The sequence below is a fragment of the Piliocolobus tephrosceles genome, chromosome 6 (genome assembly GCF_002776525.5).
Source record: "Piliocolobus tephrosceles isolate RC106 chromosome 6, ASM277652v3, whole genome shotgun sequence".
Classification (NCBI taxonomy): domain Eukaryota; kingdom Metazoa; phylum Chordata; class Mammalia; order Primates; family Cercopithecidae; genus Piliocolobus; species Piliocolobus tephrosceles.
In genome coordinates, this window is record NC_045439.1 from 5632084 (window position 1) to 5644117 (window position 12034).

Consider the following 12034-nt stretch of genomic DNA (forward strand, 5'->3'; position numbering starts at 1 on the left):
CGATCTGCTGACCTCGTGTTCCGCCCGTCTCGGCCTCCCAAAGTGCTGGGATTACAGGCTTGAGCCACCGCGCCCGGCCCATATCTGCATTCTTATGTTTATTGCACCATTATTCACGATAGGCAAGATATGGAACCAACTTAAGGTCCACCAAGGGATGAATGAACAAAGAAATTGTGGAATATACACACAATGGAATACTATCCATCCTTTTGAAAGAAGAAAATTATGTCATTTGTGACAGTGTGGATGAACATGGAGGATATTACGCTGAGTGAAATAAGCCAGGCACACAAAGACAAATGCCACATATTCTCTGAGTTGAACTCACAGAAGTAGTGAGTAGGATGATGGTTAACGGAGGATGGGGTGAGAGTAAGGGAGGGAATGGGGAGTTGTTGATCACAGAGTACAAAGTCTTAGATAGACAGGAGGAATAAGTTTGACATCTACTGCAAAGCAGGATGACTACAGTCAATGAAACTGTGCTGGGTATTTCAAAGTAAGTGAGTAAATTTCAAATGTCTCACAATAAAAATGATAGGTAAACAATAAAAATGGTGGATATGTTAACTAGCTTGATTCAATCATTTCACATTGTACACCTATATCAAAACATCCCATTGTACCCCACAGATGTATACAATTATATTTTTACATTTAAAATAATATTAATATTAAATTTTAAAAAGAAAAGAAAATCTAAAATTATTAATCTAAGTCTCCACCTTAGAAAAAAGAGCAAATTAAATCTGAAGTAAGCAGAAGGAGGAAATAACAAAAACTAGAGCAGAAATCATTGAGACTAAAAAGAGAAAATCAGTAGAGAACAACCATCAATAACCAAAAAAAAATGGGTTCTTTAGAAAGTTCAACAAAATCAAAAAGCCTCTAGACAGCTAAGAAAAAAAAGAAAAGTCACAAATTGCTAATATTAGAAAGAAAGGACATCACTACAGACCCCATGGACATTAAGTGGATAATAAGGGAATAATATAAGCAACTCTATGCCCACAAATTTGATGACATTAAAGAAATGCACCAATTCCTTGAAAGATACAACCTGCCAAAACTCACACAAGAAAAACTACTTGAATAGGCCTATATCAATTAAAACAAATTTAATCAACAGTTAACTCTCCAAAACAGAAAACACCAGACATGGTTGGATTTATGGATTAATTCTTCCAAACACTTAAGAAGAAATTATGCCAATTCTGTACTCTCTTTCAGAAGATAAACTACTTCCTAACTCATTCCCAAAGGCCAGCATTACCCAAATACCAAAACCATTAAAAAATATTCAAAGAAAAGAAAAACTACAGGCCAATATCTCTCATGAACATACCTGTTAAAATTCTCAAAAAATAGTAACATCACAACCAAGTAGAATTTGTCACAGATATGCAAGCTTGGCTCAACATTTCAAAATCAGTTAATTAATCCATTACATCAACAGACAAAGGGGAAAATATCACAAGATCATATCAATAAATATATAAAAGCATTTGACAAAATTCAACACTCATTCATGATTAAAAAATAAGGCCAGGCATGGTGGCTTACGCCTATAATCTCAATACTCTGGGAGACCAAGATGGGCGGATCACTTGAGGCCAGGAGTTTGAGACCAGTCTGGCCAACATGACAAATCCCTGTCTCTACTAAAAATACAAAAATCGGTTGGGCATGGTGGCACATGCCTGTAATCCCAGCTACTCAGGAGGCTTGTACATGTACCTTCTGCTTAATTTTGCTGTGAACACAAAATTACTCTAAAAAATATAAAGTCTCTGGCCTGGGGTGGTGGCTCACCCCTGTAATCCCAACACTTTGGGAGGCCCAGGTGGACAGATTTTCTGAGCTCAGGAGTTCAAGATGGTGAAAACCCATCTCTACTAAAATACAAAAAATTAGCCAGGCATGGCAGCATGTCCCTGTAATCCCAGCTACTCAAGAGGCTGAGGCAGAACGGCTTGAATCCAGGAGGCAGAGGTTGCAGTGAGCCGAGATTGCACCACTGCACTCCAGCCTGGGCAACCTGACCTCAGGTGATCCGCACACCTCAGTCTCCCAAAATGCTGAGATTACAGGTGTGAGCCACAGTGCCCGGCCTAATTTGTCTGTATTTTAAATATGGCACAATAAATGACCACAAGCACACCATCTTACCCCACAATAGGAACACTGACAATATAAACCATTGTCTATGTGCTGCCCTTAAACATTCAACAGATTGGCCGGGCGAGGTGGCTCATGCCTGCAATCTCAGTACTTTGGGAGGCCAAGTCAGGCATATCATGAGGTCAAGAGATTGAGACCATCCTGGCCAACATGGTGAAACCCTGTCTCCACTAAAAATACAAACATCAGCTGAGCATGTTGGCGCGTGTCTGTAGTCCCAGCTACTTGGGAGGCTGAGACAGGAGAATCGCTTGAACCTGGGAGGCAGAGATTGCAGTGATCCCCAGCTTGGTGACAGAGAGAGACTCCATATCAAAAAAAAAATATATATATATATATATATATATATACACATACAACAGAAATGTAGTTTAGCTGGGGTGCAAAAATAAAATGGAATAATCCTCAACTCTAAAAGTCATTTAAAAACTCCCTTATTTTCTTTAACGTTCTCAACTGTGTTGAATGGAAATAGAATTTTGTTTTTGTTTACAATCATTTCTATCACTGGGCAATGCACAGAGCTTTTTTTTTTTTTTTTTTTTTTTTTTGAGATGGAGTCTCTGTCGCCCAGGCTGGAGTGCAGGGGTGCCATATCTCGGCACAGAGCTTTTTTACTTTATTTAAAAATGTGCCCATTTATTTCTCTAAAATAATAAAAAGCATGAACAACTCCCCACAAATCAAGAAGATAAAAATTAACTTAAATCCATTCCTACACTTTTTACCCACAGAAGTAAGAGCCATAATTTTCACCACTGAAAAATAATTAAATCAGGTATGGTGCATCTATTGTGTAAAGTAAGAGCAGATTTAAGAAAGAACAGCCTACATGCATTTAAATCTTTCAAGGGACATTTGTAGGACTGTACAAGATTAATTATAAACTCTCATTCACACGACATTTTAATCAGTGGCCAAAGAACGGCCTGGAATATTATTTACTGAAATATCTGGCACCCAACACAAGAATAAAAGCTATTATAAGTATCCATCTATGTGTTTTCTACCCAGATGGTAAAAGTCTAGAACTTTAGTCCCAATAATGGATCTCATTTATACAATACAGAATTAGGTAAATTTAAACACTTTTTTAAGGTAAAATTTCGCCAAAATAATCCATGCTAGACTCTACTTTATGTATCTCTTTATTCATTTTTCATTTTACTTATTCATTTAGTAAGCATTCATGAACAATTATTTGTTTTTTCAGAGAAAACACAGTATGATCAGCCCATCAACAACCCAGAATTGTAATACAATTAAATGCAACTATACACATGAACCTGACCCCGTATGGGAAGAGCCTAGTTTTAGGTCTTTTGTTTTGCTTTTTCTTTACCCAAACATTAGTAAGATACTACAGGATAAATAATTCACACTTTTTTAACACATGCTCCTCTTCAGTCCATGTTGTACCTCAGTGGTTCTCAACTGGGGACAATGTTGCCCCCCACAGATGAAATTTGCCAAAGTCTGAAGAAATGTTTGGTTGTCACACTGGGAGGAGGGTCAATATTGGCATCTACTGAGTAGAAGCCAATGAAGTTACTACACATCCTACAATATACAAGACAATCCTGCACCATAGAGAATTACCCAAAATGTCCATACAGCCAAAGTCAAGAAACACTGCTTTACATTCCTCAAATAACTGAATACATTCACTCCTGTGTATACATTCACTCATGATATCATCAATATCTGTGAACATACAGACTGCATCAGAAATATGAATGGCATTAACACCTGTCCATTTGCTCATTACTCCCAGACTAGATCATATTTTCTTGTGTTCATTAAGAAACAGCACCATCTAAATAATGCAGGACAAACAACATTGATTTCTACTCCTTACCCAAATAAGTATCAGATTTAATCAATTTATGTTGAAACTGAGTGCTTCAGAAGTGTGTTAATAATAATAAATACATTATACATTCTCATAATTAGGCCACATATGGCTCTACTTGCCTTCCTTTATTTACATATTTGTTTCATTTTTCATTTACTTAATCTTTTCTAGTAATACAATCCACACCTATGAACCTCAACCGCCTAAGAACAAAATCCCAAATAATTCTAACTTCTACTACGATATCATTTACCATATAGGTGTTAACTAGGTCTCCTCTTGTAATGGACCTCAGAGTTACAGGGTTTAATCAAAATCATCGATTCAGACACCCCAGAATACTCATCATTGGTCTAGGCCTAGCATTCCTTTTTTATTCATTCATTCATACTTTTGTTTATTGTTTCACTCATTGAGTCACGAACAACAAAGCCGATAGACACACACACACAAAAAAAAAAGCCAATAGAACAAGATCCTTGAATGTTACTGAGATCTATAAACTTATTTTCCATAGAAGTGATACTGCATTTTTTTAGAATGGATCCAAGCATTATACAAATAATGAACTACACTTCTTTGCTTCATACCAATCTCACATTAATATTTCATCCAGACTTTCTTGTATTTAATTTGTCCATATTTTAAAGATAGTACATGAGGTAGCCAGCCTCCAAAATGGCTCCCAAAGCCCATGTCTCCTGGTACGCATAGCCTTGTGTAGCTTCTTTCCATATTAAATCCTGACCGCCTGTGTTACCAATAGAATACTGTGGAAATGATGGTGTATGACTTCTGGAGCCAGATTATAAAATACTTTGAGAGTTCCACATTTCTCTGTCTTAGATTGATTGCTCTAGGGGACATCAACTGCCATGTTGTGAGGATACTCAAGCAGTCCTGAGGAAGAGTCCATCTGTGATGAAACTGTGGCTTCCCACAATCAGCACCAACTTTCCAGCCATGTAATTGAAGCAGACTCTCTAACAACAGTCAAGCTTTCAGATGACTGCAACTCCATCTGACATCTTGCCTGCAACTTCACAAGAGACCCTAAGCCAAAACTGCCCCCAGTAAGCCTCACCTGGATTCCTGCCACATAGAAACCGTGAGAAATAACAAATGTTGTTGTTGTTTTAATCCATTAAATTGTTCAGTAATTCATTACACAGTAAAACATAATAATACAATAGAATAAACAACTGTGGAACCACCATCTTAACTCAGAATGAGGACACTGACACTATCTTCCTCTTCCTATCTGCTTCGCCCTAGAGGAGTGAATAGACTTGATCTTTAACATTAAAGAAATGTGTGTAAATCAGCCACAGCACAAAATAAAATACAATATTAAAAACCTCTGAAAAATAAAAGCCCTCCATCATTTGTAATGGACCTAAGTTGGCCTGAATAAAGACTAATCATAAACTTTGGTTCACTTCCATTATTGATTTTTGCATGGTATGCTTTTCATATATGTATATATTTAGCCGTTTATTCTTCTAACATAATTTAGTGATGAACAAGCCACCTAAACCCAGGACATGAATTGTGACTATTATCTGCAACAGTCTCTGAGCTCCTTAACCACAGAGGCGAAACACCCATATCTTTATTGTTAGTGAATAATTAGGTGTGGCATGTTCATTGTGTGAAGGAAAATACACATTTTAAAAAAAATGAAACAGCAAAGACTTAACTTCTTTTAGAAATTCTTTTAGATTAATCATAAACCTTGGTTCCTAACACATTCTCATTATTGAGTCAGAATAACCATACCTTTTGGATTTATTGTTTAATTTTTAATACAATGAACCCTTAAATCCATCCAACACAAGAGTAATAAATGTAACCATTACAACTATCCGTTTGTATACTCCCTAACCACATAAACACCCAAACCTCATTAATCTTTTTTAAGGGACCGTATTTGAGCATTGCTGAGAGTGTGCCATGAAGCAGTGATCCAAGATTTACCTTAATTTAAGCATTTACTGACTCACTTGTGTTCTTTCTTTTATTTAATTACCCCAAAAATGATTTGATGATGTATTCATCTTTTTTTAAAAAAAGAATAAAACCAAACAGTAATCCAGAAGTGGAATACCATTTCATGCAACTGTTGACATGCACTTTGTCCAAAGTGGGATCCATGTAGATTTCTTTTTTTTTTAATTTGTAAAAATGGGTTAATCGTTATCTTTGTTTGATGACACATTGATCAATCCTCCATATTCTTTTAAATAATTGAAACACAAACTCATTTGTTCATTCCCTTTTTACAATACATCAAAATGAATAAAATCCAAGAAACTGGACAAGAACACTGACTAATATCTGTTTGTATGCTCACTTGCCCAAAAATACAAATGGCTAGATCATTATTATTTTTTTAAATAACGTTCAGTGAACAGAATTGGATTAATAATACCTACGATCATATTCTCAATATTAGTCTATACCTTGCCTTCTCTCAATTAGGCAATTATTGGAAAAATTACTTTTAATGTAAATGATTTGTTTGTTTTCTAAATAAAACTGACAACCCAACATCAGTCCAGAATTACAACAGGGACTCTCGTGAAATTAGATATGTCTTTTATGGAAAATTGTAAGGGAAACTTAATCTATGTTATGAAACTCACTGCTTCAGAAAATAACAACAATTAGTAATAATCCTTGTTTCATTACAGACTTGCATAATTAGCCCATCATTAATTTCTGCATCTTTATTCTTGCACTGGTTCACTTCTCATACCATTCATGGCATGAAAAACTGAGAATCAGATCTTTGGCTATTCCTAACTTTTGCTGTAAGCCTCTTTCCCACAGAAGAAATAACTAGTTTCTTTTTTCTAATAAACCTCTGAGAATCAAAATCTTTGATTCCTACAGCTCAGAATACTAATGATTGGCGATACTTGACATACTTTATGCATCGTTTATTTCTTTATTCATTGATTCATTAATAATAGTATAATCAATTCTCATGAATCAAAAAGCTCAAAAACAACATCTGTGACTACTAATAATTGTATATATGTCCATTGAGCACAGAGCTAATAGATGAGGTCACTTTTTGCAACATATATGTGTGTGTGTATTTGCATACATATATATATACACACACACATATATGCACTTTTTGCACATATAAATTAATCAACATCCTTGTTTCATGTCAGTTCCATGCTACTCACTGGTCCACGGTTGGCCCTTTTTCAAGTGCCAAAGATGATGTAATAAATTACCAAGGAATCATAATCTTGCTGCACAACTAGAACACTGACAATATTGTCCATCTTCCTATATGCTCCTCCTTCAAGGAATTAATAGCCTAAATCTTTATCAATGGAGAGGTACTTAACTGAATCACAGTGCAAAAATAAAACAGAATTTGAATCGTCTCTGAAAATGAATGAAACACCCTGTATCTTTTTTATTGAATTTTACTAGTACTGAATCAGATTAATCACAAATCCCAATTCTGAACATATTCTCATCACTGGTCCATATTGGTGTTACCTAGTTTTATTTATTAATATATCCAGTTATTATTTTAATAAATTCAGGCAACACCCATAAACCAACCTCCCAATCCAAGAACAGTAAACACTAATTGTTACTTACATAAATCTCTTCTCTCCTTACCCGCAGAGGTAAAAGCCAAGATCTTTAGCATTAGAGAATGATTAGACCAGTTCTTCACCATAATGTGCTCATTTGGTGAAGTAAAATACATACATATTTATATACATAAATACTATAAGAGAAAGAAAGACCCTACAGTTAGACTTTTTAATGGAAATTTGTTTGGCAGTATTAGATTAATCATAAACTTGGGTCATCTCATCATTGCCCAAAAATGGCACTCCTTATTTATTGACTTGTGTAGTTTGGGCTTTTAAATAATACAATGAATATCAACATGAGAATAGGAGCCATATCTATCACAAATATCTGTCTACATACTCCCTATCCATAAATTTAACAGATAGGTGATCATTTTTGGTGGATCTCACTTATGTAAAATTAGATAAACATAAACCTTCATTTTATGGCATATTCTCATCAATGACACAGAATCTTTCTGATTTATATGTCTAGTGATTTGCTTATTTATTCATATATGCAATTATGCATGGAATAAATTACGTATCTGTTTTTCTAAAGAATTACTCCATGGAAATTTCAATGTGTGCTTTACCCAAAGCAGGGGCAACCTGGAGCTCTATTTATCTGGACAACATTAGAGTATAACTGGAGTAATCATTATCTTTGGTTCACAACACATGTTCCTCATTGGCCCATGCTTGGCCTTCTCTTAAGTAATTGATTTAGATATGAACAACCTCCTATATTCCCATAGAACAATATATCAATAACAATGGACTCCAAGATGAAAGATACAAACTGTCAATATCTGTCTACATGTTCATAGCCCATAGCTACAGTCAACAAAATCCTCCCCTTTTAATTTTCTTAAAAATAAAACTCACTAAATAATGTTGGATTAATTATAACCCTGGTCATATGACACATTCTCAATATTGGTTCATGTTTGCCTCTATCTCAATAAAATATAGTAAACCCACCAGCATCCCAGAACTGAAATACTCTATGATCTCTCTCTATGAACTTAACCCAAGTAAACCCAAGTTAGAAGCGCCTAGATCCCACTTTCTCCATATGGACATCGGTAGGGTAGAACGGGATTAGTCATAAGCTTTACTCCACATCACATGCTCCACACTGTCCAGAGTTGACCCTTGAGATATAATTATATTCATTCAACTTAAAAAACAATATATAATTACCAGAGATCCTAGATTCTATACTTGAACACAAAACAACCCACATGCTCATTACCTATAGAAATAACTGACTCTATCCCTTGCCATTTTTTGTTGTTTTTTATAAAATTCAGTAGATACAATTAGATGGATCGTAACTGGTGTCATGTAACACATCCTCAAATTGGCACATATTTGCTACTTTTCTGTTACAGTCATGTAATATTTTGTTTATGTAAATATTTTCCCTTCTTAATAAACTGACAACCAGCTACCTCTTACCAATCCAGAATGCCAACATGGACACTTAGATGCATCTGTCTATGTGTTTCTGTGTGTCTAGAGCTCCTATGTACTCCAAACGACAGCTTTTGCCTAGGTATTATATCGAAATTCAGTATTCTACAAATATATTACTAGTAATACTTGCTTCATGACATGCTGTCATAAATGGTCCACATATGATAGTCTTTATCTTCACTTACACATTTCTTTGTTAATGTATTCATTGATTCACTTACAATCCCTACCTAAGCACTCACTGAAGCCTAAGAATCTGAACTTCTACTCTGAACTCCACTCCCTTACAGAGAAGAGCAAGGTCTCTTTCTAATGGACTTCAGAGTTTAGGGTTTAATCAAAATTAATGATTCATATGCCCCAGAACTATTCATCACTCACTTTTTTCTCATGTATTTACTTATACACTGTTTATTGATTATGCATATTATTTCATTAATGGTTTCACCCACAAAATAATTTAATACCCATGAATCACAAAAACCCAAGAACAAGACCTCTGAGTTGCAGAATGCTATCTCCAGGCTCATTTCCCACAGAGCTGGTAGACAAGATCTCTTTTTAATTGGGCCTCAGACTGTGCCTATAATTAACCAATAACCTTGCTTCCTACCCATCCCGTGTGCCACTGCTCTTTGCTCAATCATCTTTCACTTAATTTATTCATAACTTAACAGCAGTACAGTGGACAGTCTATCATCTCATTCCACAACTGGAACACTGGCAATTCGTTCCATATTTGTAGGTGCTCCCTTCCCAACAATGTAAAAGCCTAGATCTTTATCAATAGAGAAACCTTCTTAAAATATGGTGCACAATAGAGGAGAATATTAAGCAACCATGAAAATGAATACACCCCCCTCCAATTATGTTTGTAAGAGATTCCAGTTGTACCAAAATAAATTCATCTTTGTAAGGGACTTCAGCTGTACTGAAATGAATTCATCTTAACCTATGGTTCATTACATATTCCCAATATTGGTCTATGCATGACATTGTTTAATTGGTTTTGATTTTGTTATTTTATTTTTAACTGACAGATAAAATTATGTGTATTTATAGTGTACGACATGATGTTTTGAAGTATATATACATTGTTGGTTGACTATCTCTAGCTAATTAATATAAACATTACCTCTCATAGTTGTCATTTTTGTGGTGAGAACACTTCACATCCACTCTCTCAGCGTTTTTTAATTCTATTTATGTTTGAGGTAGCCATTCATTCTTTGAATTAATTCGACGGACAACATGAATAGCCCCCTTCAAAGCAAGAACAAGAACTCTGTTACTCACATGTGCTTCTCTGTTTCTTATCCACATAAGTGACAGACATGATCTCCATCCCTGGATAACAAATAAGTCAGATCTGGCATATGGAATGTGGAGTGAAAAGCAGATTTTTAGAAAATTCAAGAAGCAGAACAGATTTAGATTTTTTAAGGTACTTAAGTCCTGTTGTACCAAATTTATATATTAAAAAAAAAAACTGCAGTTTTTGTCAAATTCCCATCATTAGCCTAAGAATGGCTCTGGTTTTATTTATTGACTTGTTTAATTACTAATTTAGGCACTATAGGGAAAACTCCTGAACCTACATCCTAAGAAAATAAAAAAAACTATGCATGTTCCAAATTCTATCACTTAAGCCCCACCCACATAGGTAAGAACCAAGGTGATCTTTTTTATAGGTCTTCCTTGATTAGAATTGGATAAATTTATGTTCCCATTTCTTAACACATTTTCACCAATGGTCTGTGTTTGAGCCTAACTTATGAATCTATTCATTTATTTGTTTATTTTTTATTCACTCATGGAATAGTTTGTTAATATTTTTATTTTCTTCAAAGAAAATGCAAAATGGCCTAAAATATTATTGCAAATAACTGATTCTATGCGCTTTATCAACAGTGTGCAGAACCCATACCCCTTTTATTTATACAGACATTTTTAATGATAAATTAACCTTATTCATCTATGTTTGTCCTCTTTTAAATAATTGCTTTCCTGCAATCAGTAGGACTGCTGTACTCCAACAACAACCAAGCTAAAAATCTAATCAAAAACTCAATCCCTTGTATGGCAACTGCAACAAGAACAAAAAAGTACTTAGGAATATACTAAACCAAAGGGGTGAAAGATCTCTACAAGGAAAACTACAAAACACTGCTGAAAGAAATCATAGATGACACAAACAAATGAAAACACATCCCACGATCATGGATGGATACAATCAATATTGTGAAAATGGCCATGCTACTGAAAGGAATCTACAGATTCAATGCAATTACCATTAAAATACCATCATTATTCTTCACAGAACTAGAAAAAATAATCCTAAAATTCATATGGAAGTGAAAAAGAGCCCACATAGCCAAAGTAATACTAACAAATCTGGAGGCATTTCATTGCCCAACTTCAAACTATACTACAAAGCTATAGTCACCAAAACAGCATGATACTCGTATAAAAATAGGCACGTAGACCAATGGAAAAGGAGAGAGAATCCAGAAATAAAACCAAATACTTACAGCCAACTGATCTTCAACAAAGCAAACAAAAACATAAAGTGGGAAAAAGCATACCCTACTCAACAAATGCTGCTGGGATAATTGGCCAGCCGCATGTAGAAGAATAAAACTGGATCATCATCTCTCACACCTTAAACAAAAGCCAACTCAAAATGGATCAAAGACTTAAAATCTAAAACCTGAAACCATAAAAACTCTGCAATATAACATTGGCAAAACTCTTCTAGATATTGGCCTAGGCAAAGAGTTTTGACCAACAACACAAAAACAAATGCAACAAAAACAAAAATAAATAGATGGGACCTAATGAAATTAAGAAGCTTCTCGACAGCAAAAGAAATAATCAGCAGAGTAAACAGACACCCCTCAGA

General features: G+C 34.9%; 1 non-coding gene across 1 annotated transcript; it reads right to left on the reverse strand.

Moving 5' to 3' along the window:
* Nucleotides 1-4323: 4323 nt before the first annotated feature.
* LOC111538371 lies at nucleotides 4324-4395 on the reverse strand. The gene has a single exon (XR_002730303.1). It is a non-coding gene; the product is annotated as a small nucleolar RNA SNORD113/SNORD114 family (small nucleolar RNA).
* Between the last annotated feature and the right edge of the window lie 7639 nt (nucleotides 4396-12034).